At 49.2% G+C, this 27,328-nt stretch overlaps 8 pseudogenes; all 8 read left to right on the forward strand.

Annotated features, from left to right (window-relative positions):
• The first annotated feature begins 2,569 nt into the window (after nt 1-2,569).
• LOC126422314 (U2 spliceosomal RNA) lies at nt 2,570-2,782 on the forward strand (annotated as a pseudogene).
• A 3,265-nt stretch (nt 2,783-6,047) lies between these two features.
• Nucleotides 6,048-6,260, forward strand: LOC126422325 (U2 spliceosomal RNA; annotated as a pseudogene).
• A 3,262-nt stretch (nt 6,261-9,522) lies between these two features.
• On the forward strand, nt 9,523-9,735 carry LOC126422336 (U2 spliceosomal RNA; annotated as a pseudogene).
• A 3,262-nt stretch (nt 9,736-12,997) lies between these two features.
• LOC126422347 (U2 spliceosomal RNA) lies at nt 12,998-13,210 on the forward strand (annotated as a pseudogene).
• Nucleotides 13,211-16,464: 3,254 nt separating this feature from the next.
• LOC126422358 (U2 spliceosomal RNA) lies at nt 16,465-16,677 on the forward strand (annotated as a pseudogene).
• Nucleotides 16,678-19,969: 3,292 nt separating this feature from the next.
• On the forward strand, nt 19,970-20,182 carry LOC126422381 (U2 spliceosomal RNA; annotated as a pseudogene).
• Nucleotides 20,183-23,450: 3,268 nt separating this feature from the next.
• LOC126422392 (U2 spliceosomal RNA) lies at nt 23,451-23,663 on the forward strand (annotated as a pseudogene).
• Nucleotides 23,664-26,927: 3,264 nt separating this feature from the next.
• LOC126422779 (U2 spliceosomal RNA) lies at nt 26,928-27,140 on the forward strand (annotated as a pseudogene).
• The last annotated feature ends 188 nt before the right edge of the window (nt 27,141-27,328 follow it).

A 27,328-nucleotide genomic window follows, 5' to 3' on the forward strand; every position in this document is an offset into this window, starting at 1 on the left:
AAGCATTTAGTCCCTGACACTGCGGTTTTTCATCTCTGGCGGTACTCCGCAAGGATACCGCCCTTCGATTGTGCCATTCCAGCACTAATTGAAGTGCTAGATTTTCCGGCCTGTTAGGAGACCGCTCCTGCAAAATGTGCGAGGAGATTTTTGCTGGTTGCGAGCTACCCGCCGATTTTCTAGCTGTACGTATTGCCCTTAATCCAAAGGTCACAGTCGACTGTTGGGCTAGAGACGTACGTCCCATCACCGTTCTTAACACTGTTTATAAGTTGGTGGCACGAAGTGTGGCTTCACGTCTTAAACAGGTAATGAATAAGGTACTTTGTCCCACTCAATCATGTGGCGTTTCGAATCGAACCACCTTCACCGCTGCTTCTATATACCGTGATGCTGTCTTACTCACCCACCGCCGACGCTCGAACCCCAGCTGCAATTGATCCCTAGATTTCGCCGGTGCCTTCGATAGGGTCTCCCATCCTTACCTGCTGGCCGTTATGTCGCGGATGGGTTTCGGGGAGCACTTCATAAGAGTCATCCGGCACTTCTTGGATGGAGCAAATTCCACAATCATTGTGAACGGCTGCAGATCACGACCAATTCCCATCAGACGATCAGTTCGACAAGGGTGTCCCTTGTCAGTGTATTTTATCGCTTTGGACCCCGTGCTGCATGACATCGGACGAATGGTCGATGGTGTTCCTTTCCCAGGCGTCACCTTCCGCAGTGCGGCATACGCAGATGGTGTAGGTGTGTTTGTAGCAAACGCCAGGGACATCGATTCAGTTCGCCGAGTCCTCCACGTTTATGAACGAGCATCCGGTGCCATGTTAAAAGTCAACAAAATGGTGCTAATCCCACTAGGACCACGATCATTGACCATCGAGCGCCCATGGTTCCGGATTGTAGGGGAACAACGTATCTTGGGTCTTGAGGTGACTGCCTGTCCGCAGCGCATCTTAACACTCACGTGCAGGCGGATTCTCACGCGCATCAGAGGACTTTGCGTGAGTCACACTGATCGACGACTCGACCTCCATCATTGAATCCAACTGATTAATACTTACATCCTATAACGGGCATGGTATGTAGCACAACTCCTTACGCTACCGAAACAAACCAGCAGAGCCATCTCACAAACAGTATATTGCCTGTTGTGGCGGCATGCACTATTCAAAGATGATGCACAGACTTGTACACTGCCAAAGGTCGATGGTGGCCTTGGACTCATTGACTTTCCCCGCAAATGTGCGGCAATCCTGATTCACCGTATCGCCACTTTGCGTGAGATTGACCCAGGTGGGACAACAGCGGTGCTTTTCGACCGTTATCGCCCACAATCGGCGCGTGAACCAGTATGTTTGACACATATTACATTCCGGATGACGGCAGTCAAGGTCTATTACCTCAATCAAAGTTACGTCCTAACAGTGGCCACCGACAAGGCACGCACATCAAAGCGCCTTTACTAGGCGCTTCGAGAGCCAGCCCACACCACATAAATTGGAGGACAGACGACCATCAGTCATCTGGCACCAAGCTTGGGCTAATATCAACCACCCAGCCCTCCCCACAGAAGTTTCAGCGCTATGGTATCGCGTTGTAAACAATTTAATACCCACTAATCATCGCTTGGCGGCCATCCGCCTATGGCCCTCGGCTGCTTGCGGCCGATGTGGTGACGTAGACACCAGAGAGCATCGTCTCTTATGCCCTCACGTCACAGAAGTGTGGGACCTTGCACGTGTGCTATTAGCGCTGATCGGTGGGACTACACTGGACTATGTGCCAATCGACTGGTTCCTTACGCCTGATATTCAGACCAACCCCCGAAAACGACATAACGCAGTGGTGTGGCTCTTGGGCCACACCATTTTCACGATCTATGACCTTTGCCTCACCGATGCTGTCTCTTTCATGGACTACCTTTGGAGCCAGCATCGCCTGGCGGAATGTGACCGGAAATATACCATTACTTTTGCAAGATTTCTTAAAGTTGCAATGGTTCATGGTTATCAAAAGGTGGTCCAGGCTGAGTAAGGCACCTCGTATAAGAATTGCCTGAGTGTACCCCTGGATCTTTGTCACTCGGACTTTCAAACTACTCTTGACTTAACCATACCCCAGGTTTGATATTGGCCTTCTGGGCATCACTAGAGTAGACTGCTCTATGATACTGATAATATGGAAATTGGTAACATGGAAATTGTGTGAACGTTGTATGAAAAATTATTGGAAAATTGGAAAACACATAATCTATCTTAGGGGATTATTACTTCGTTAATTCTATGGGCTATGGGATTATCTCGCCAGTTTCGTTTGAGTGTGCTACCGTCGCTGTTTTTTTTTTTTGCCTTCATTTCTGTCTTTATTTATTTCTTTCTATTTAGTTTTTAACATCATCACTTGCCTCACACCTGCAGAGGGAAGTGTGTTTCTGAGGAGTGTGTCGTCGCCCCCTGAGGCATAGCAGAGTATGCCTCCGCTTTTATTTTCGGTTTATGGCAATAAGTCTTGCTGCTAACAACACCCTGCTTTACGTGCTGCGTCGACACTAGAGGATGGCGGCATTTTTGGAGAGGAAAAGGTAGGGCTATAGGGGAGGTAGGAGGGAAAAAAAGTGTAGTATCTGCTCTTATCAGCTTAATATCTGATACGTCCTGCATTGCACGACCAGAATATTAAACTCATTTTTGGCTTATGACGGAGTGCTAGGGGCTTGCTCCACCTCTGTCGCGGGTTGGCCCGGCATTGCAGTACCGTCGGGATCGGCCCACCTAAAATTAATTAAAACACAGCCTGAAATGGGTTAACATTCTGCAGTGATCAGATATTCCGCTGGTAGCAAAACTTGTCGTAGTTGTTGATGTGCCCAGTAGTTAGTTGCTTACACACCACGATTTCTTTTAATTAATTTAAAATTATCTTAAGAAATTTTTTTTTTTTGGTGTTAGCCAGACCGCACTTGCAGCCGCATTACGCTAGGCTGGTAATTTATGGTGGCACAGGACAGTGCCTTCGGATGCCTCGTTAGCGTCTCTTATGGTCCTATCGCAGATAATTTTAATAATATTTTTTGGAGTTATAACCTTAGCTCCTCGCGAACGTCGTCGTCGTCGTCGTCGCCGCCGCACGCACGCAGAATACGTGGTACACACGCACACACACATATGCAGTAGACGGTGGACGATGTAAGCACTCGGCTAGGTGTAGCTCGCGCCAGTATAGCTCGCGCCGGCCTGGCGCTGCTGTGGGGCGGCCTCACGGCTTCTCCACTGGCCTGGCAGCTAGCGGCGTTCAAATGGGAGTCGCAGTTTACTCCTCGACATGGAGGGTGGTACTGGGCTGTTGACGAGTGCTCTCGTATTTTGTCGTTCCCTCCGGCACTTGCCTTTGCGATGTTTTCGACGGTCGCCTGTTGCCATATCGGCCCGCACCACCATGTGTGACTCCCACATGTGGAGCATACATGCTGCAAGCATTTAGGCCCTGACACTGCGGTTTTTCATCTCTGGCGGTACTCCGCAAGGATACCGCCCTTCGATTGTGCCATTCCAGCACTAATTGAAGTGCTAGATTTTCCGGCCTGTTAGGAGACCGCTCCTGCAAAATGTGCGAGGAGATTTTTGCTGGTTGCGAGCTACCCGCCGATTTTCTAGCTGTACGTATTGCCCTTAATCCAAAGGTCACAGTCGACTGTCGGACTAGAGACGTACGTCCCATCACCGTTCTTAACACTGTTTATAAGTTGGTGGCACGAAGTGTGGCTTCACGTCTTAAACAGGTAATGAATAAGGTACTTTGTCCCACTCAATCATGTGGCGTTTCGAATCGAACCACCTTCACCGCTGCTTCTATATACCGTGATGCTGTCTTACTCACCCACCGCCGACGCTCGCACCCCGGCTGCAATTGATCCCTAGATTTCGCCGGTGCCTTCGATAGGGTCTCCCATCCTTACCTGCTGGCCGTTATGTCGCGGATGGGTTTCGGGGAGCACTTCATAAGAGTCATCCGGCACTTCTTGGATGGAGCAAATTCCACAATCATTGTGAACGGCTGCAGATCACGACCAATTCCCATCAGACGATCAGTTCGACAAGGGTGTCCCTTGTCAGTGTATTTTATCGCTTTGGACTCCGTGCTGCGTGACATCGGACGAATGGTCGATGGTGTTCCTTTCCCAGGCGTCACCTTCCGCAGTGCGGCATACGCAGATGGTGTAGGTGTGTTTGTAGCAAACGCCAGGGACATCGATTCAGTTCGCCGAGTCCTCCACGTTTATGAACGAGCATCCGGTGCCATGTTAAAAGTCAACAAAATGGTGCTAATCCCACTAGGACCACGATCATTGACCATCGAGCGCCCATGGTTCCGGATTGTAGGGGAACAACGTATCTTGGGTCTTGAGGTGACTGCCTGTCTGCAGCGCATCTTAACACTCACGTGCAGGCGGATTCTCACGCGCATCAGAGGACTTTGCGTGAGTCACACTGATCGACGACTCGACCTCCATCATTGAATCCAACTGATTAATACTTACATCCTATAACGGGCATGGTATGTAGCACAACTCCTTACGCTACCGAAACAAACCAGCAGAGCCATCTCACAAACAGTATATTGCCTGTTGTGGCGGCATGCACTATTCAAAGTTGATGCACAGACTTGTACACTGCCAAAGGTCGATGGTGGCCTTGGACTCATTGACTTTCCCCGCAAATGTGCGGCAATCCTGATTCACCGTATCGCCACTTTGCGTGAGATTGACCCAGGTGGGACAACAGCGGTGCTTTTCGACCGTTATCGCCCACAATCGGCGCGTGAACCAGTATGTTTGACACATATTACATTCCGGATGACGGCAGTCAAGGTCTATTACCTCAATCAAAGTTACGTCCTAACAGTGGCCACCGACAAGGCACGCACATCAAAGCGCCTTTACTAGGCGCTTCGAGAGCCAGCCCACACCACATAAATTGGAGGACAGACGACCATAGGTCATCTGGCACCAAGCTTGGGCTAATATCAACCACCCAGCCCTCCCCACAGAAGTTTCAGCGCTATGGTATCGCGTTGTAAACAATTTAATACCCACTAATCATCGCTTGGCGGCCATCCGCCTATGGCCCTCGGCTGCTTGCGGCCGATGTGGTGACGTAGACACCAGAGAGCATCGTCTCTTATGCCCTCACGTCACAGAAGTGTGGGACCTTGCACGTGTGCTATTAGCGCTGATCGGTGGGACTACACTGGACTATGTGCCAATCGACTGGTTCCTTACGCCTGATATTCAGACCAACCCCCGAAAACGACATAACGCAGTGGTGTGGCTCTTGGGCCACACCATTTTCACGATCTATGACCTTTGCCTCACCGATGCTGTCTCTTTCATGGACTACCTTTGGAGCCAGCATCGCCTGACGGAATGTGACCGGAAATATACCATTACTTTTGCAAGATTTCTTAAAGTTGCAATGGTTTATGGTTATCAAAAGGTGGTCCAGGCTGAGTAAGGCACCTCGTATAAGAATTGCCTGAGTGTACCCCTGGATCTTTGTCACTCGGACTTTCAAACTACTCTTGACTTAACCATACCCCAGGTTTGATATTGGCCTTCTGGGCATCACTAGAGTAGACTGCTCTATGATACTGATAATATGGAAATTGGTAACATGGAAATTGAGTGAACGTTGTATGAAAAATTATTGGAAAATTGGAAAACACATAATCTATCTTAGGGGATTATTACTTCGTTAATTCTATGGGCTATGGGATTATCTCGCCAGTTTCGTTTGAGTGTGCTACTGTCGCTGTTTTTTTTTTTTTTGCCTTCATTTCTGTCTTTATTTATTTCTTTCTATTTAGTTTTTAACATCATCACTTGCCTCACACCTGCAGAGGGAAGTGTGTTTCTGAGGAGTGTGTCGTCGCCCCCTGAGGCATAGCAGAGTATGCCTCCGCTTTTATTTTCGGTTTATGGCAATAAGTCTTGCTGCTAACAACACCCTGCTTTACGTGCTGCGTCGACACTAGAGGATGGCGGCATTTTTGGAGAGGAAAAGGTAGGGCTATAGGGGAGGTAGGAGGGAAAAAAAGTGTAGTATCTGCTCTTATCAGCTTAATATCTGATACGTCCTGCATTGCACGACCAGAATATTAAACTCATTTTTGGCTTATGACGGAGTGCTAGGGGCTTGCTCCACCTCTGTCGCGGGTTGGCCCGGCATTGCAGTACCGTCGGGATCGGCCCACCTAAAATTAATTAAAACACAGCCTGAAATGGGTTAACATTCTGCAGTGATCAGATATTCCGCTGGTAGCAAAACTTGTCGTAGTTGTTGATGTGCCCAGTAGTTAGTTGCTTACACACCACGATTTCTTTTAATTAATTTAAAATTATCTTAAGAAATTTTTTTTTTTTGGTGTTAGCCAGACCGCACTTGCAGCCGCATTACGCTAGGCTGGTAATTTATGGTGGCACAGGACAGTGCCTTCGGATGCCTCGTTAGCGTCTCTTATGGTCCTATCGCAGATAATTTTAATAATATTTTTTGGAGTTATAACCTTAGCTCCTCGCGAACGTCGTCGTCGTCGTCGCCGCCGCACGCACGCAGAATACGTGGTACACACGCACACACACATATGCAGTAGGCGGTGGACGATGTAAGCACTCGGCTAGGTGTAGCTCGCGCCAGTATAGCTCGCGCCGGCCTGGCGCTGCTGTGGGGCGGCCTCACGGCTTCTCCACTGGCCTGGCAGCTAGCGGCGTCCAAATGGGAGTCGCAGTTTACTCCTCGACATGGAGGGTGGTACTGGGCTGATAACGAGTGCTCTCGTATTTTGTCGTTCCCTCCGGCACTTGCCTTTGCGATGTTTTCGACGGTCGCCTGTTGCCATATCGGCCCGCACCACCATGTGTGACTCCCACATGTGGAGCGTACATGCTGCAAGCATTTAGGCCCTGACACTGCGGTTTTTCATCTCTGGCGGTACTCCGCAAGGATACCGCCCTTCGATTGTGCCATTCCAGCACTAATTGAAGTGCTAGATTTTCCGGCCTGTTAGGAGACCGCTCCTGCAAAATGTGCGAGGAGATTTTTGCTGGTTGCGAGCTACCCGCCGATTTTCTAGCTGTACGTATTGCCCTTAATCCAAAGGTCACAGTCGACTGTTGGGCTAGAGACGTACGTCCCATCACCGTTCTTAACACTGTTTATAAGTTGGTGGCACGAAGTGTGGCTTCACGTCTTAAACAGGTAATGAATAAGGTACTTTGTCCCACTCAATCATGTGGCGTTTCGAATCGAACCACCTTCACCGCTGCTTCTATATACCGTGATGCTGTCTTACTCACCCACCGCCGACGCTCGAACCCCAGCTGCAATTGATCCCTAGATTTCGCCGGTGCCTTCGATAGGGTCTCCCATCCTTACCTGCTGGCCGTTATGTCGCGGATGGGTTTCGGGGAGCACTTCATAAGAGTCATCCGGCACTTCTTGGATGGAGCAAATTCCACAATCATTGTGAACGGCTGCAGATCACGACCAATTCCCATCAGACGATCAGTTCGACAAGGGTGTCCCTTGTCAGTGTATTTTATCGCTTTGGACCCCGTGCTGCGTGACATCGGACGAATGGTCGATGGTGTTCCTTTCCCAGGCGTCACCTTCCGCAGTGCGGCATACGCAGATGGTGTAGGTGTGTTTGTAGCAAACGCCAGGGACATCGATTCAGTTCGCCGAGTCCTCCACGTTTATGAACGAGCATCCGGTGCCATGTTAAAAGTCAACAAAATGGTGCTAATCCCACTAGGACCACGATCATTGACCATCGAGCGCCCATGGTTCCGGATTGTAGGGGAACAACGTATCTTGGGTCTTGAGGTGACTGCCTGTCCGCAGCGCATCTTAACACTCACGTGCAGGCGGATTCTCACGCGCATCAGAGGACTTTGCGTGAGTCACACTGATCGACGACTCGACCTCCATCATTGAATCCAACTGATTAATACTTACATCCTATAACGGGCATGGTATGTAGCACAACTCCTTACGCTACCGAAACAAACCAGCAGAGCCATCTCACAAACAGTATATTGCCTGTTGTGGCGGCATGCACTATTCAAAGATGATGCACAGACTTGTACACTGCCAAAGGTCGATGGTGGCCTTGGACTCATTGACTTTCCCCGCAAATGTGCGGCAATCCTGATTCACCGTATCGCCACTTTGCGTGAGATTGACCCAGGTGGGACAACAGCGGTGCTTTTCGACCGTTATCGCCCACAATCGGCGCGTGAACCAGTATGTTTGACACATATTACATTCCGGATGACGGCAGTCAAGGTCTATTACCTCAATCAAAGTTACGTCCTAACAGTGGCCACCGACAAGGCACGCACATCAAAGCGCCTTTACTAGGCGCTTCGAGAGCCAGCCCACACCACATAAATTGGAGGACAGACGACCATCGGTCATCTGGCACCAAGCTTGGGCTAATATCAACCACCCAGCCCTCCCCACAGAAGTTTCAGCGCTATGGTATCGCGTTGTAAACAATTTAATACCCACTAATCATCGCTTGGCGGCCATCCGCCTATGGCCCTCGGCTGCTTGCGGCCGATGTGGTGACGTAGACACCAGAGAGCATCGTCTCTTATGCCCTCACGTCACAGAAGTGTGGGACCTTGCACGTGTGCTATTAGCGCTGATCGGTGGGACTACACTGGACTATGTGCCAATCGACTGGTTCCTTACGCCTGATATTCAGACCAACCCCCGAAAACGACATAACGCAGTGGTGTGGCTCTTGGGCCACACCATTTTCACGATCTATGACCTTTGCCTCACCGATGCTGTCTCTTTCATGGACTACCTTTGGAGCCAGCATCGCCTGGCGGAATGTGACCGGAAATATACCATTACTTTTGCAAGATTTCTTAAAGTTGCAATGGTTCATGGTTATCAAAAGGTGGTCCAGGCTGAGTAAGGCACCTCGTATAAGAATTGCCTGAGTGTACCCCTGGATCTTTGTCACTCGGACTTTCAAACTACTCTTGACTTAACCATACCCCAGGTTTGATATTGGCCTTCTGGGCATCACTAGAGTAGACTGCTCTATGATACTGATAATATGGAAATTGGTAACATGGAAATTGTGTGAACGTTGTATGAAAAATTATTGGAAAATTGGAAAACACATAATCTATCTTAGGGGATTATTACTTCGTTAATTCTATGGGCTATGGGATTATCTCGCCAGTTTCGTTTGAGTGTGCTACCGTCGCTGTTTTTTTTTTTTTTGCCTTCATTTCTGTCTTTATTTATTTCTTTCTATTTAGTTTTTAACATCATCACTTGCCTCACACCTGCAGAGGGAAGTGTGTTTCTGAGGAGTGTGTCGTCGCCCCCTGAGGCATAGCAGAGTATGCCTCCGCTTTTATTTTCGGTTTATGGCAATAAGTCTTGCTGCTAACAACACCCTGCTTTACGTGCTGCGTCGACACTAGAGGATGGCGGCATTTTTGGAGAGGAAAAGGTAGGGCTATAGGGGAGGTAGGAGGGAAAAAAAGTGTAGTATCTGCTCTTATCAGCTTAATATCTGATACGTCCTGCATTGCACGACCAGAATATTAAACTCATTTTTGGCTTATGACGGAGTGCTAGGGGCTTGCTCCACCTCTGTCGCGGGTTGGCCCGGCATTGCAGTACCGTCGGGATCGGCCCACCTAAAATTAATTAAAACACAGCCTGAAATGGGTTAACATTCTGCAGTGATCAGATATTCCGCTGGTAGCAAAACTTGTCGTAGTTGTTGATGTGCCCAGTAGTTAGTTGCTTACACACCACGATTTCTTTTAATTAATTTAAAATTATCTTAAGAAATTTTTTTTTTTTGGTGTTAGCCAGACCGCACTTGCAGCCGCATTACGCTAGGCTGGTAATTTATGGTGGCACAGGACAGTGCCTTCGGATGCCTCGTTAGCGTCTCTTATGGTCCTATCGCAGATAATTTTAATAATATTTTTTGGAGTTATAACCTTAGCTCCTCGCGAACGTCGTCGTCGTCGTCGTCGCCGCCGCACGCACGCAGAATACGTGGTACACACGCACACACACATATGCAGTAGACGGTGGACGATGTAAGCACTCGGCTAGGTGTAGCTCGCGCCAGTATAGCTCGCGCCGGCCTGGCGCTGCTGTGGGGCGGCCTCACGGCTTCTCCACTGGCCTGGCAGCTAGCGGCGTTCAAATGGGAGTCGCAGTTTACTCCTCGACATGGAGGGTGGTACTGGGCTGTTGACGAGTGCTCTCGTATTTTGTCGTTCCCTCCGGCACTTGCCTTTGCGATGTTTTCGACGGTCGCCTGTTGCCATATCGGCCCGCACCACCATGTGTGACTCCCACATGTGGAGCGTACATGCTGCAAGCATTTAGGCCCTGACACTGCGGTTTTTCATCTCTGGCGGTACTCCGCCAGGATACCGCCCTTCGATTGTGCCATTCCAGCACTAATTGAAGTGCTAGATTTTCCGGCCTGTTAGGAGACCGCTCCTGCAAAATGTGCGAGGAGATTTTTGCTGGTTGCGAGCTACCCGCCGATTTTCTAGCTGTACGTATTGCCCTTAATCCAAAGGTCACAGTCGACTGTCGGACTAGAGACGTACGTCCCATCACCGTTCTTAACACTGTTTATAAGTTGGTGGCACGAAGTGTGGCTTCACGTCTTAAACAGGTAATGAATAAGGTACTTTGTCCCACTCAATCATGTGGCGTTTCGAATCGAACCACCTTCACCGCTGCTTCTATATACCGTGATGCTGTCTTACTCACCCACCGCCGACGCTCGAACCCCGGCTGCAATTGATCCCTAGATTTCGCCGGTGCCTTCGATAGGGTCTCCCATCCTTACCTGCTGGCCGTTATGTCGCGGATGGGTTTCGGGGAGCACTTCATAAGAGTCATCCGGCACTTCTTGGATGGAGCAAATTCTACAATCATTGTGAATGGCTGCAGATCACGACCAATTCCCATCAGACGATCAGTTCGACAAGGGTGTCCCTTGTCAGTGTATTTTATCGCTTTGGACTCCGTGCTGCGTGACATCGGACGAATGGTCGATGGTGTTCCTTTCCCAGGCGTCACCTTCCGCAGTGCGGCATACGCAGATGGTGTAGGTGTGTTTGTAGCAAACGCCAGGGACATCGATTCAGTTCGCCGAGTCCTCCACGTTTATGAACGAGCATCCGGTGCCATGTTAAAAGTCAACAAAATGGTGCTAATCCCACTAGGACCACGATCATTGACCATCGAGCGCCCATGGTTCCGGATTGTAGGGGAACAACGTATCTTGGGTCTTGAGGTGACTGCCTGTCTGCAGCGCATCTTAACACTCACGTGCAGGCGGATTCTCACGCGCATCAGAGGACTTTGCGTAAGTCACACTGATCGACGACTCGACCTCCATCATTGAATCCAACTGATTAATACTTACATCCTATAACGGGCATGGTATGTAGCACAACTCCTTACGCTACCGAAACAAACCAGCAGAGCCATCTCACAAACAGTATATTGCCTGTTGTGGCGGCATGCACTATTCAAAGTTGATGCACAGACTTGTACACTGCCAAAGGTCGATGGTGGCCTTGGACTCATTGACTTTCCCCGCAAATGTGCGGCAATCCTGATTCACCGTATCGCCACTTTGCGTGAGATTGACCCAGGTGGGACAACAGCGGTGCTTTTCGACCGTTATCGCCCACAATCGGCGCGTGAACCAGTATGTTTGACACATATTACATTCCGGATGACGGCAGTCAAGGTCTATTACCTCAATCAAAGTTACGTCCTAACAGTGGCCACCGACAAGGCACGCACATCAAAGCGCCTTTACTAGGCGCTTCGAGAGCCAGCCCACACCACATAAATTGGAGGACAGACGACCATCGGTCATCTGGCACCAAGCTTGGGCTAATATCAACCACCCAGCCCTCCCCACAGAAGTTTCAGCGCTATGGTATCGCGTTGTAAACAATTTAATACCCACTAATCATCGCTTGGCGGCCATCCGCCTATGGCCCTCGGCTGCTTGCGGCCGATGTGGTGACGTAGACACCAGAGAGCATCGTCTCTTATGCCCTCACGTCACAGAAGTGTGGGACCTTGCACGTGTGCTATTAGCGCTGATCGGTGGGACTACACTGGACTATGTGCCAATCGACTGGTTCCTTACGCCTGATATTCAGACCAAACCCCGAAAACGACATAACGCAGTGGTGTGGCTCTTGGGCCACACCATTTTCACGATCTATGACCTTTGCCTCACCGATGCTGTCTCTTTCATGGACTACCTTTGGAGCCAGCATCGCCTGGCGGAATGTGACCGGAAATATACCATTACTTTTGCAAGATTTCTTAAAGTTGCAATGGTTCATGGTTATCAAAAGGTGGTCCAGGCTGAGTAAGGCACCTCGTATAAGAATTGCCTGAGTGTACCCCTGGATCTTTGTCACTCGGACTTTCAAACTACTCTTGACTTAACCATACCCCAGGTTTGATATTGGCCTTCTGGGCATCACTAGAGTAGACTGCTCTATGATACTGATAATATGGAAATTGGTAACATGGAAATTGTGTGAACGTTGTATGAAAAATTATTGGAAAATTGGAAAACACATAATCTATCTTAGGGGATTATTACTTCGTTAATTCTATGGGCTATGGGATTATCTCGCCAGTTTCGTTTGAGTGTGCTACCGTCGCTGTTTTTTTTTTTGCCTTCATTTCTGTCTTTATTTATTTCTTTCTATTTAGTTTTTAACATCATCACTTGCCTCACACCTGCAGAGGGAAGTGTGTTTCTGAGGAGTGTGTCGTCGCCCCCTGAGGCATAGCAGAGTATGCCTCCGCTTTTATTTTCGGTTTATGGCAATAAGTCTTGCTGCTAACAACACCCTGCTTTACGTGCTGCGTCGACACTAGAGGATGGCGGCATTTTTGGAGAGGAAAAGGTAGGGCTATAGGGGAGGTAGGAGGGAAAAAAAGTGTAGTATCTGCTCTTATCAGCTTAATATCTGATACGTCCTGCATTGCACGACCAGAATATTAAACTCATTTTTGGCTTATGACGGAGTGCTAGGGGCTTGCTCCACCTCTGTCGCGGGTTGGCCCGGCATTGCAGTACCGTCGGGATCGGCCCACCTAAAATTAATTAAAACACAGCCTGAAATGGGTTAACATTCTGCAGTGATCAGATATTCCGCTGGTAGCAAAACTTGTCGTAGTTGTTGATGTGCCCAGTAGTTAGTTGCTTACACACCACGATTTCTTTTAATTAATTTAAAATTATCTTAAGAAATTTTTTTTTTTTGGTGTTAGCCAGACCGCACTTGCAGCCGCATTACGCTAGGCTGGTAATTTATGGTGGCACAGGACAGTGCCTTCGGATGCCTCGTTAGCGTCTCTTATGGTCCTATCGCAGATAATTTTAATAATATTTTTTGGAGTTATAACCTTAGCTCCTCGCGAACGTCGTCGTCGTCGTCGCCGCCGCACGCACGCAGAATACGTGGTACACACACATATGCAGTAGGCGGTGGACGATGTAAGCACTCGGCTAGGTGTAGCTCGCGCCAGTATAGCTCGCGCCGGCCTGGCGCTGCTGTGGGGCGGCCTCACGGCTTCTCCACTGGCCTGGCAGCTAGCGGCGTTCAAATGGGAGTCGCAGTTTACTCCTCGACATGGAGGGTGGTACTGGGCTGATAACGAGTGCTCTCGTATTTTGTCGTTCCCTCCGGCACTTGCCTTTGCGATGTTTTCGACGGTCGCCTGTTGCCATATCGGCCCGCACCACCATGTGTGACTCCCACATGTGGAGCGTACATGCTGCAAGCATTTAGGCCCTGACACTGCGGTTTTTCATCTCTGGCGGTACTCCGCAAGGATACCGCCCTTCGATTGTGCCATTCCAGCACTAATTGAAGTGCTAGATTTTCCGGCCTGTTAGGAGACCGCTCCTGCAAAATGTGCGAGGAGATTTTTGCTGGTTGCGAGCTACCCGCCGATTTTCTAGCTGTACGTATTGCCCTTAATCCAAAGGTCACAGTCGACTGTCGGGCTAGAGACGTACGTCCCATCACCGTTCTTAACACTGTTTATAAGTTGGTGGCACGAAGTGTGGCTTCACGTCTTAAACAGGTAATGAATAAGGTACTTTGTCCCACTCAATCATGTGGCGTTTCGAATCGAACCACCTTCACCGCTGCTTCTATATACCGTGATGCTGTCTTACTCACCCACCGCCGACGCTCGAACCCCGGCTGCAATTGATCCCTAGATTTCGCCGGTGCCTTCGATAGGGTCTCCCATCCTTACCTGCTGGCCGTTATGTCGCGGATGGGTTTCGGGGAGCACTTCATAAGAGTCATCCGGCACTTCTTGGATGGAGCAAATTCCACAATCATTGTGAACGGCTGCAGATCACGACCAATTCCCATCAGACGATCAGTTCGACAAGGGTGTCCCTTGTCAGTGTATTTTATCGCCTTGGACCCCGTGCTGCGTGACATCGGACGATTGGTCGATGGTGTTCCTTTCCCAGGCGTCACCTTCCGCAGTGCGGCATACGCAGATGGTGTAGGTGTGTTTGTAGCAAACGCCAGGGACATCGATTCAGTTCGCCGAGTCCTCCACGTTTATGAACGAGCATCCGGTGCCATGTTAAAAGTCAACAAAATGGTGCTAATCCCACTAGGACCACGATCATTGACCATCGAGCGCCCATGGTTCCGGATTGTAGGGGAACAACGTATCTTGGGTCTTGAGGTGACTGCCTGTCCGCAGCGCATCTTAACACTCACGTGCAGGCGGATTCTCACGCGCATCAGAGGACTTTGCGTGAGTCACACTGATCGACGACTCGACCTCCATCATTGAATCCAACTGATTAATACTTACATCCTATAACGGGCATGGTATGTAGCACAACTCCTCACGCTACCGAAACAAACCAGCAGAGCCATCTCACAAACAGTATATTGCCTGTTGTGGCGGCATGCACTATTCAAAGTTGATGCACAGACTTGTACACTGCCAAAGGTCGATGGTGGCCTTGGACTCATTGACTTTCCCCGCAAATGTGCGGCAATCCTGATTCACCGTATCGCCACTTTGCGTGAGATTGACCCAGGTGGGACAACAGCGGTGCTTTTCGACCGTTATCGCCCACAATCGGCGCGTGAACCAGTATGTTTGACACATATTACATTCCGGATGACGGCAGTCAAGGTCTATTACCTCAATCAAAGTTACGTCCTAACAGTGGCCACCGACAAGGCACGCACATCAAAGCGCCTTTACTAGGCGCTTCGAGAGCCAGCCCACACCACATAAATTGGAGGACAGACGACCATCGGTCATCTGGCACCAAGCTTGGGCTAATATCAACCACCCAGCCCTCCCCACAGAAGTTTCAGCGCTATGGTATCGCGTTGTAAACAATTTAATACCCACTAATCATCGCTTGGCGGCCATCCGCCTATGGCCCTCGGCTGCTTGCGGCCGATGTGGTGACGTAGACACCAGAGAGCATCGTCTCTTATGCCCTCACGTCACAGAAGTGTGGGACCTTGCACGTGTGCTATTAGCGCTGATCGGTGGGACTACACTGGACTATGTGCCAATCGACTGGTTCCTTACGCCTGATATTCAGACCAACCCCCGAAAACGACATAACGCAGTGGTGTGGCTCTTGGGCCACACCATTTTCACGATCTATGACCTTTGCCTCACCGATGCTGTCTCTTTCATGGACTACCTTTGGAGCCAGCATCGCCTGGCGGAATGTGACCGGAAATATACCATTACTTTTGCAAGATTTCTTAAAGTTGCAATGGTTCATGGTTATCAAAAGGTGGTCCAGGCTGAGTAAGGCACCTCGTATAAGAATTGCCTGAGTGTACCCCTGGATCTTTGTCACTCGGACTTTCAAACTACTCTTGACTTAACCATACCCCAGGTTTGATATTGGCCTTCTGGGCATCACTAGAGTAGACTGCTCTATGATACTGATAATATGGAAATTGGTAACATGGAAATTGTGTGAACGTTGTATGAAAAATTATTGGAAAATTGGAAAACACATAATCTATCTTAGGGGATTATTACTTCGTTAATTCTATGGGCTATGGGATTATCTCGCCAGTTTCGTTTGAGTGTGCTACCGTCGCTGTTTTTTTTTTTTTTGCCTTCATTTCTGTCTTTATTTATTTCTTTCTATTTAGTTTTTAACATCATCACTTGCCTCACACCTGCAGAGGGAAGTGTGTTTCTGAGGAGTGTGTCGTCGCCCCCTGAGGCATAGCAGAGTATGCCTCCGCTTTTATTTTCGGTTTATGGCAATAAGTCTTGCTGCTAACAACACCCTGCTTTACGTGCTGCGTCGACACTAGAGGATGGCGGCATTTTTGGAGAGGAAAAGGTAGGGCTATAGGGGAGGTAGGAGGGAAAAAAAGTGTAGTATCTGCTCTTATCAGCTTAATATCTGATACGTCCTGCATTGCACGACCAGAATATTAAACTCATTTTTGGCTTATGACGGAGTGCTAGGGGCTTGCTCCACCTCTGTCGCGGGTTGGCCCGGCATTGCAGTACCGTCGGGATCGGCCCACCTAAAATTAATTAAAACACAGCCTGAAATGGGTTAACATTCTGCAGTGATCAGATATTCCGCTGGTAGCAAAACTTGTCGTAGTTGTTGATGTGCCCAGTAGTTAGTTGCTTACACACCACGATTTCTTTTAATTAATTTAAAATTATCTTAAGAAATTTTTTTTTTTTTTTGTGTTAGCCAGACCGCACTTGCAGCCGCATTACGCTAGGCTGGTAATTTATGGTGGCACAGGACAGTGCCTTCGGATGCCTCGTTAGCGTCTCTTATGGTCCTATCGCAGATAATTTTAATAATATTTTTTGGAGTTATAACCTTAGCTCCTCGCGAACGTCGTCGTCGTCGTCGTCGTCGTCGTCGTCGTCGTCGTCGTCGTCGCCGCCGCACGCACGCAGAATACGTGGTACACACGCACACACACATATGCAGTAGGCGGTGGACGATGTAAGCACTCGGCTAGGTGTAGCTCGCGCCAGTATAGCTCGCGCCGGCCTGGCGCTGCTGTGGGGCGGCCTCACGGCTTCTCCACTGGCCTGGCAGCTAGCGGCGTTCAAATGGGAGTCGCAGTTTACTCCTCGACATGGAGGGTGGTACTGGGCTGATAACGAGTGCTCTCGTATTTTGTCGTTCCCTCCGGCACTTGCCTTTGCGATGTTTTCGACGGTCGCCTGTTGCCATATCGGCCCGCACCACCATGTGTGACTCCCACATGTGGAGCGTACATGCTGCAAGCATTTAGGCCCTGACACTGCGGTTTTTCATCTCTGGCGGTACTCCGCAAGGATACCGCCCTTCGATTGTGCCATTCCAGCACTAATTGAAGTGCTAGATTTTCCGGCCTGTTAGGAGACCGCTCCTGCAAAATGTGCGAGGAGATTTTTGCTGGTTGCGAGCTACCCGCCGATTTTCTAGCTGTACGTATTGCCCTTAATCCAAAGGTCACAGTCGACTGTCGGGCTAGAGACGTACGTCCCATCACCGTTCTTAACACTGTTTATAAGTTGGTGGCACGAAGTGTGGCTTCACGTCTTAAACAGGTAATGAATAAGGTACTTTGTCCCACTCAATCATGTGGCGTTTCGAATCGAACCACCTTCACCGCTGCTTCTATATACCGTGATGCTGTCTTACTCACCCACCGCCGACGCTCGAACCCCGGCTGCAATTGATCCCTAGATTTCGCCGGTGCCTTCGATAGGGTCTCCCATCCTTACCTGCTGGCCGTTATGTCGCAGATGGGTTTCGGGGAGCACTTCATAAGAGTCATCCGGTACTTCTTGGATGGAGCAAATTCCACAATCATTGTGAACGGCTGCAGATCACGACCAATTCCCATCAGACGATCAGTTCGACAAGGGTGTCCCTTGTCAGTGTATTTTATCGCTTTGGACCCCGTGCTGCGTGACATCGGACGAATGGTCGATGGTGTTCCTTTCCCAGGCGTCACCTTCCGCAGTGCGGCATACGCAGATGGTGTAGGTGTGTTTGTAGCAAACGCCAGGGACATCGATTCAGTTCGCCGAGTCCTCCACGTTTATGAACGAGCATCCGGTGCCATGTTAAAAGTCAACAAAATGGTGCTAATCCCACTAGGACCACGATCATTGACCATCGAGCGCCCATGGTTCCGGATTGTAGGGGAACAACGTATCTTGGGTCTTGAGGTGACTGCCTGTCCGCAGCGCATCTTAACACTCACGTGCAGGCGGATTCTCACGCGCATCAGAGGACTTTGCGTGAGTCACACTGATCGACGACTCGACCTCCATCATTGAATCCAACTGATTAATACTTACATCCTATAACGGGCATGGTATGTAGCACAACTCCTTACGCTACCGAAACAAACCAGCAGAGCCATCTCACAAACAGTATATTGCCTGTTGTGGCGGCATGCACTATTCAAAGTTGATGCACAGACTTGTACACTGCCAAAGGTCGATGGTGGCCTTGGACTCATTGACTTTCCCCGCAAATGTGCGGCAATCCTGATTCACCGTATCGCCACTTTGCGTGAGATTGACCCAGGTGGGACAACAGCGGTGCTTTTCGACCGTTATCGCCCACAATCGGCGCGTGAACCAGTATGTTTGACACATATTACATTCCGGATGACGGCAGTCAAGGTCTATTACCTCAATCAAAGTTACGTCCTAACAGTGGCCACCGACAAGGCACGCACATCAAAGCGCCTTTACTAGGCGCTTCGAGAGCCAGCCCACACCACATAAATTGGAGGACAGACGACCATCGGTCATCTGGCACCAAGCTTGGGCTAATATCAACCACCCAGCCCTCCCCACAGAAGTTTCAGCGCTATGGTATCGCGTTGTAAACAATTTAATACCCACTAATCATCGCTTGGCGGCCATCCGCCTATGGCCCTCGGCTGCTTGCGGCCGATGTGGTGACGTAGACACCAGAGAGCATCGTCTCTTATGCCCTCACGTCACAGAAGTGTGGGACCTTGCACGTGTGCTATTAGCGCTGATCGGTGGGACTACACTGGACTATGTGCCAATCGACTGGTTCCTTACGCCTGATATTCAGACCAACCCCCGAAAACGACATAACGCAGTGGTGTGGCTCTTGGGCCACACCATTTTCACGATCTATGACCTTTGCCTCACCGATGCTGTCTCTTTCATGGACTACCTTTGGAGCCAGCATCGCCTGGCGGAATGTGACCGGAAATATACCATTACTTTTGCAAGATTTCTTAAAGTTGCAATGGTTCATGGTTATCAAAAGGTGGTCCAGGCTGAGTAAGGCACCTCGTATAAGAATTGCCTGAGTGTACCCCTGGATCTTTGTCACTCGGACTTTCAAACTACTCTTGACTTAACCATACCCCAGGTTTGATATTGGCCTTCTGGGCATCACTAGAGTAGACTGCTCTATGATACTGATAATATGGAAATTGGTAACATGGAAATTGTGTGAACGTTGTATGAAAAATTATTGGAAAATTGGAAAACACATAATCTATCTTAGGGGATTATTACTTCGTTAATTCTATGGGCTATGGGATTATCTCGCCAGTTTCGTTTGAGTGTGCTACCGTCGCTGTTTTTTTTTTTTGCCTTCATTTCTGTCTTTATTTATTTCTTTCTATTTAGTTTTTAACATCATCACTTGCCTCACACCTGCAGAGGGAAGTGTGTTTCTGAGGAGTGTGTCGTCGCCCCCTGAGGCATAGCAGAGTATGCCTCCGCTTTTATTTTCGGTTTATGGCAATAAGTCTTGCTGCTAACAACACCCTGCTTTACGTGCTGCGTCGACACTAGAGGATGGCGGCATTTTTGGAGAGGAAAAGGTAGGGCTATAGGGGAGGTAGGAGGGAAAAAAAGTGTAGTATCTGCTCTTATCAGCTTAATATCTGATACGTCCTGCATTGCACGACCAGAATATTAAACTCATTTTTGGCTTATGACGGAGTGCTAGGGGCTTGCTCCACCTCTGTCGCGGGTTGGCCCGGCATTGCAGTACCGTCGGGATCGGCCCACCTAAAATTAATTAAAACACAGCCTGAAATGGGTTAACATTCTGCAGTGATCAGATATTCCGCTGGTAGCAAAACTTGTCGTAGTTGTTGATGTGCCCAGTAGTTAGTTGCTTACACACCACGATTTCTTTTAATTAATTTAAAATTATCTTAAGAAATTTTTTTTTTTTTTTTGTGTTAGCCAGACCGCACTTGCAGCCGCATTACGCTAGGCTGGTAATTTATGGTGGCACAGGACAGTGCCTTCGGATGCCTCGTTAGCGTCTCTTATGGTCCTATCGCAGATAATTTTAATAATATTTTTTGGAGTTATAACCTTAGCTCCTCGCGAACGTCGTCGTCGTCGTCGTCGTCGCCGCCGCACGCACGCAGAATACGTGGTACACACGCACACACACATATGCAGTAGACGGTGGACGATGTAAGCACTCGGCTAGGTGTAGCTCGCGCCAGTATAGCTCGCGCCGGCCTGGCGCTGCTGTGGGGCGGCCTCACGGCTTCTCCACTGGCCTGGCAGCTAGCGGCGTTCAAATGGGAGTCGCAGTTTACTCCTCGACATGGAGGGTGGTACTGGGCTGATAACGAGTGCTCTCGTATTTTGTCGTTCCCTCCGACACTTGCCTTTGCGATGTTTTCGACGGTCGCCTGTTGCCATATCGGCCCGCACCACCATGTGTGACTCCCACATGTGGAGCGTACATGCTGCAAGCATTTAGGCCCTGACACTGCGGTTTTTCATCTCTGGCGGTACTCCGCAAGGATACCGCCCTTCGATTGTGCCATTCCAGCACTAATTGAAGTGCTAGATTTTCCGGCCTGTTAGGAGACCGCTCCTGCAAAATGTGCGAGGAGATTTTTGCTGGTTGCGAGCTACCCGCCGATTTTCTAGCTGTACGTATTGCCCTTAATCCAAAGGTCACAGTCGACTGTCGGGCTAGAGACGTACGTCCCATCACCGTTCTTAACACTGTTTATAAGTTGGTGGCACGAAGTGTGGCTTCACGTCTTAAACAGGTAATGAATAAGGTACTTTGTCCCACTCAATCATGTGGCGTTTCGAATCGAACCACCTTCACCGCTGCTTCTATATACCGTGATGCTGTCTTACTCACCCACCGCCGACGCTCGAACCCCGGCTGCAATTGATCCCTAGATTTCGCCGGTGCCTTCGATAGGGTCTCCCATCCTTACCTGCTGGCCGTTATGTCGCAGATGGGTTTCGGGGAGCACTTCATAAGAGTCATCCGGTACTTCTTGGATGGAGCAAATTCCACAATCATTGTGAACGGCTGCAGATCACGACCAATTCCCATCAGACGATCAGTTCGACAAGGGTGTCCCTTGTCAGTGTATTTTATCGCTTTGGACCCCGTGCTGCGTGACATCGGACGAATGGTCGATGGTGTTCCTTTCCCAGGCGTCACCTTCCGCAGTGCGGCATACGCAGATGGTGTAGGTGTGTTTGTAGCAAACGCCAGGGACATCGATTCAGTTCGCCGAGTCCTCCACGTTTATGAACGAGCATCCGGTGCCATGTTAAAAGTCAACAAAATGGTGCTAATCCCACTAGGACCACGATCATTGACCATCGAGCGCCCATGGTTCCGGATTGTAGGGGAACAACGTATCTTGGGTCTTGAGGTGACTGCCTGTCCGCAGCGCATCTTAACACTCACGTGCAGGCGGATTCTCACGCGCATCAGAGGACTTTGCGTGAGTCACACTGATCGACGACTCGACCTCCATCATTGAATCCAACTGATTAATACTTACATCCTATAACGGGCATGGTATGTAGCACAACTCCTTACGCTACCGAAACAAACCAGCAGAGCCATCTCACAAACAGTATATTGCCTGTTGTGGCGGCATGCACTATTCAAAGTTGATGCACAGACTTGTACACTGCCAAAGGTCGATGGTGGCCTTGGACTCATTGACTTTCCCCGCAAATGTGCGGCAATCCTGATTCACCGTATCGCCACTTTGCGTGAGATTGACCCAGGTGGGACAACAGCGGTGCTTTTCGACCGTTATCGCCCACAATCGGCGCGTGAACCAGTATGTTTGACACATATTACATTCCGGATGACGGCAGTCAAGGTCTATTACCTCAATCAAAGTTACGTCCTAACAGTGGCCACCGACAAGGCACGCACATCAAAGCGCCTTTACTAGGCGCTTCGAGAGCCAGCCCACACCACATAAATTGGAGGACAGACGACCATCGGTCATCTGGCACCAAGCTTGGGCTAATATCAACCACCCAGCCCTCCCCACAGAAGTTTCAGCGCTATGGTATCGCGTTGTAAACAATTTAATACCCACTAATCATCGCTTGGCGGCCATCCGCCTATGGCCCTCGGCTGCTTGCGGCCGATGTGGTGACGTAGACACCAGAGAGCATCGTCTCTTATGCCCTCACGTCACAGAAGTGTGGGACCTTGCACGTGTGCTATTAGCGCTGATCGGTGGGACTACACTGGACTATGTGCCAATCGACTGGTTCCTTACGCCTGATATTCAGACCAACCCCCGAAAACGACATAACGCAGTGGTGTGGCTCTTGGGCCACACCATTTTCACGATCTATGACCTTTGCCTCACCGATGCTGTCTCTTTCATGGACTACCTTTGGAGCCAGCATCGCCTGGCGGAATGTGACCGGAAATATACCATTACTTTTGCAAGATTTCTTAAAGTTGCAATGGTTCATGGTTATCAAAAGGTGGTCCAGGCTGAGTAAGGCACCTCGTATAAGAATTGCCTGAGTGTACCCCTGGATCTTTGTCACTCGGACTTTCAAACTACTCTTGACTTAACCATACCCCAGGTTTGATATTGGCCTTCTGGGCATCACTAGAGTAGACTGCTCTATGATATTGATAATATGGAAATTGGTAACATGGAAATTGTGTGAACGTTGTATGAAAAATTATTGGAAAATTGGAAAACACATAATCTATCTTAGGGGATTATTACTTCGTTAATTCTATGGGCTATGGGATTATCTCGCCAGTTTCGTTTGAGTGTGCTACCGTCGCTGTTTTTTTTTTTGCCTTCATTTCTGTCTTTATTTATTTCTTTCTATTTAGTTTTTAACATCATCACTTGCCTCACACCTGCAGAGGGAAGTGTGTTTCTGAGGAGTGTGTCGTCGCCCCCTGAGGCATAGCAGAGTATGCCTCCGCTTTTATTTTCGGTTTATGGCAATAAGTCTTGCTGCTAACAACACCCTGCTTTACGTGCTGCGTCGACACTAGAGGATGGCGGCATTTTTGGAGAGGAAAAGGTAGGGCTATAGGGGAGGTAGGAGGGAAAAAAAGTGTAGTATCTGCTCTTATCAGCTTAATATCTGATACGTCCTGCATTGCACGACCAGAATATTAAACTCATTTTTGGCTTATGACGGAGTGCTAGGGGCTTGCTCCACCTCTGTCGCGGGTTGGCCCGGCATTGCAGTACCGTCGGGATCGGCCCACCTAAAATTAATTAAAACACAGCCTGAAATGGGTTAACATTCTGCAGTGATCAGATATTCCGCTGGTAGCAAAACTTGTCGTAGTTGTTGATGTGCCCAGTAGTTAGTTGCTTACACACCACGATTTCTTTTAATTAATTTAAAATTATCTTAAGAAATTTTTTTTTTTTTTTTGTGTTAGCCAGACCGCACTTGCAGCCGCATTACGCTAGGCTGGTAATTTATGGTGGCACAGGACAGTGCCTTCGGATGCCTCGTTAGCGTCTCTTATGGTCCTATCGCAGATAATTTTAATAATATTTTTTGGAGTTATAACCTTAGCTCCTCGCGAACGTCGTCGTCGTCGTCGTCGCCGCCGCACGCACGCAGAATACGTGGTACACACGCACACACACATATGCAGTAGACGGTGGACGATGTAAGCACTCGGCTAGGTGTAGCTCGCGCCAGTATAGCTCGCGCCGGCCTGGCGCTGCTGTGGGGCGGCCTCACGGCTTCTCCACTGGCCTGGCAGCTAGCGGCGTTCAAATGGGAGTCGCAGTTTACTCCTCGACATGGAGGGTGGTACTGGGCTGTTGACGAGTGCTCTCGTATTTTGTCGTTCCCTCCGGCACTTGCCTTTGCGATGTTTTCGACGGTCGCCTGTTGCCATATCGGCCCGCACCACCATGTGTGACTCCCACATGTGGAGCGTACATGCTGCAAGCATTTAGGCCCTGACACTGCGGTTTTTCATCTGTGGCGGTACTCCGCAAGGATACCGCCCTTCGATTGTGCCATTCCAGCACTAATTGAAGTGCTACATTTTCCGGCCTGTTAGGAGACCGCTCCTGCAAAATGTGCGAGGAGATTTTTGCTGGTTGCGAGCTACCCGCCGATTTTCTAGCTGTACGTATTGCCCTTAATCCAAAGGTCACAGTCGACTGTCGGGCTAGAGACGTACGTCCCATCACCGTTCTTAACACTGTTTATAAGTTGGTGGCACGAAGTGTGGCTTCACGTCTTAAACAGGTAATGAATAAGGTACTTTGTCCCACTCAATCATGTGGCGTTTCGAATCGAACCACCTTCACCGCTGCTTCTATATACCGTGATGCTGTCTTACTCACCCACCGCCGACGCTCGAACCCCGGCTGCAATTGATCCCTAGATTTCGCCGGTGCCTTCGATAGGGTCTCCCATCCTTACCTGCTGGCCGTTATGTCGCAGATGGGTTTCGGGGAGCACTTCATAAGAGTCATCCGGCACTTCTTGGATGGAGCAAATTCCACAATCATTGTGAACGGCTGCAGATCACGACCAATTCCCATCAGACGATCAGTTCGACAAGGGTGTCCCTTGTCAGTGTATTTTATCGCTTTGGACCCCGTGCTGCGTGACATCGGACGAATGGTCGATGGTGTTCCTTTCCCAGGCGTCACCTTCCGCAGTGCGGCATACGCAGATGGTGTAGGTGTGTTTGTAGCAAACGCCAGGGACATCGATTCAGTTCGCCGAGTCCTCCACGTTTATGAACGAGCATCCGGTGCCATGTTAAAAGTCAACAAAATGGTGCTAATCCCACTAGGACCACGATCATTGACCATCGAGCGCCCATGGTTCCGGATTGTAGGGGAACAACGTATCTTGGGTCTTGAGGTGACTGCCTGTCCGCAGCGCATCTTAACACTCACGTGCAGGCGGATTCTCACGCGCATCAGAGGACTTTGCGTGAGTCACACTGATCGACGACTCGACCTCCATCATTGAATCCAACTGATTAATACTTACATCCTATAACGGGCATGGTATGTAGCACAACTCCTTACGCTACCGAAACAAACCAGCAGAGCCATCTCACAAACAGTATATTGCCTGTTGTGGCGGCATGCACTATTCAAAGTAGATGCACAGACTTGTACACTGCCAAAGGTCGATGGTGGCCTTGGACTCATTGACTTTCCCCGCAAATGTGCGGCAATCCTGATTCACCGTATCGCCACTTTGCGTGAGATTGACCCAGGTGGGACAACAGCGGTGCTTTTCGACCGTTATCGCCCACAATCGGCGCGTGAACCAGTATGTTTGACACATATTACATTCCGGATGACGGCAGTCAAGGTCTATTACCTCAATCAAAGTTACGTCCTAACAGTGGCCACCGACAAGGCACGCACATCAAAGCGCCTTTACTAGGCGCTTCGAGAGCCAGCCCACACCACATAAATTGGAGGACAGACGACCATCGGTCATCTGGCACCAAGCTTGGGCTAATATCAACCACCCAGCCCTCCCCACAGAAGTTTCAGCGCTATGGTATCGCGTTGTAAACAATTTAATACCCACTAATCATCGCTTGGCGGCCATCCGCCTATGGCCCTCGGCTGCTTGCGGCCGATGTGGTGACGTAGACACCAGAGAGCATCGTCTCTTATGCCCTCACGTCACAGAAGTGTGGGACCTTGCACGTGTGCTATTAGCGCTGATCGGTGGGACTACACTGGACTATGTGCCAATCGACTGGTTCCTTACGCCTGATATTCAGACCAACCCCCGAAAACGACATAACGCAGTGGTGTGGCTCTTGGGCCACACCATTTTCACGATCTATGACCTTTGCCTCACCGATGCTGTCTCTTTCATGGACTACCTTTGGAGCCAGCATCGCCTGGCGGAATGTGACCGGAAACATACCATTACTTTTGCAAGATTTCTTAAAGTTGCAATGGTTCATGGTTATCAAAAGGTGGTCCAGGCTGAGTAAGGCACCTCGTATAAGAATTGCCTGAGTGTACCCCTGGATCTTTGTCACTCGGACTTTCAAACTACTCTTGACTTAACCATACCCCAGGTTTGATATTGGCCTTCTGGGCATCACTAGAGTAGACTGCTCTATGATACTGATAATATGGAAATTGGTAACATGGAAATTGTGTGAACGTTGTATGAAAAATTATTGGAAAATTGGAAAACACATAATCTATCTTAGGGGATTATTACTTCGTTAATTCTATGGGCTATGGGATTATCTCGCCAGTTTCGTTTGAGTGTGCTACCGTCGCTGTTTTTTTTTTGCCTTCATTTCTGTCTTTATTTATTTCTTTCTATTTAGTTTTTAACATCATCACTTGCCTCACACCTGCAGAGGGATGTGTGTTTCTGAGGAGTGTGTCGTCGCCCCCTGAGGCATAGCAGAGTATGCCTCCGCTTTTATTTTCGGTTTATGGCAATAAGTCTTGCTGCTAACAACACCCTGCTTTACGTGCTGCGTCGACACTAGAGGATGGCGGCATTTTTGGAGAGGAAAAGGTAGGGCTATAGGGGAGGTAGGAGGGAAAAAAAGTGTAGTATCTGCTCTTATCAGCTTAATATCTGATACGTCCTGCATTGCACGACCAGAATATTAAACTCATTTTTGGCTTATGACGGAGTGCTAGGGGCTTGCTCCACCTCTGTCGTGGGTTGGCCCGGCATTGCAGTACCGTCGGGATCGGCCCACCTAAAATTAATTAAAACACAGCCTGAAATGGGTTAACATTCTGCAGTGATCAGATATTCCGCTGGTAGCAAAACTTGTCGTAGTTGTTGATGTGCCCAGTAGTTAGTTGCTTACACACCACGATTTCTTTTAATTAATTTAAAATTATCTTAAGAAATTTTTTTTTTTTGGTTTTAGCCAGACCGCACTTGCA

This window comes from Schistocerca serialis, chromosome 1 (assembly GCF_023864345.2).
Source record: "Schistocerca serialis cubense isolate TAMUIC-IGC-003099 chromosome 1, iqSchSeri2.2, whole genome shotgun sequence".
Classification (NCBI taxonomy): Eukaryota; Metazoa; Arthropoda; class Insecta; order Orthoptera; family Acrididae; genus Schistocerca; species Schistocerca serialis.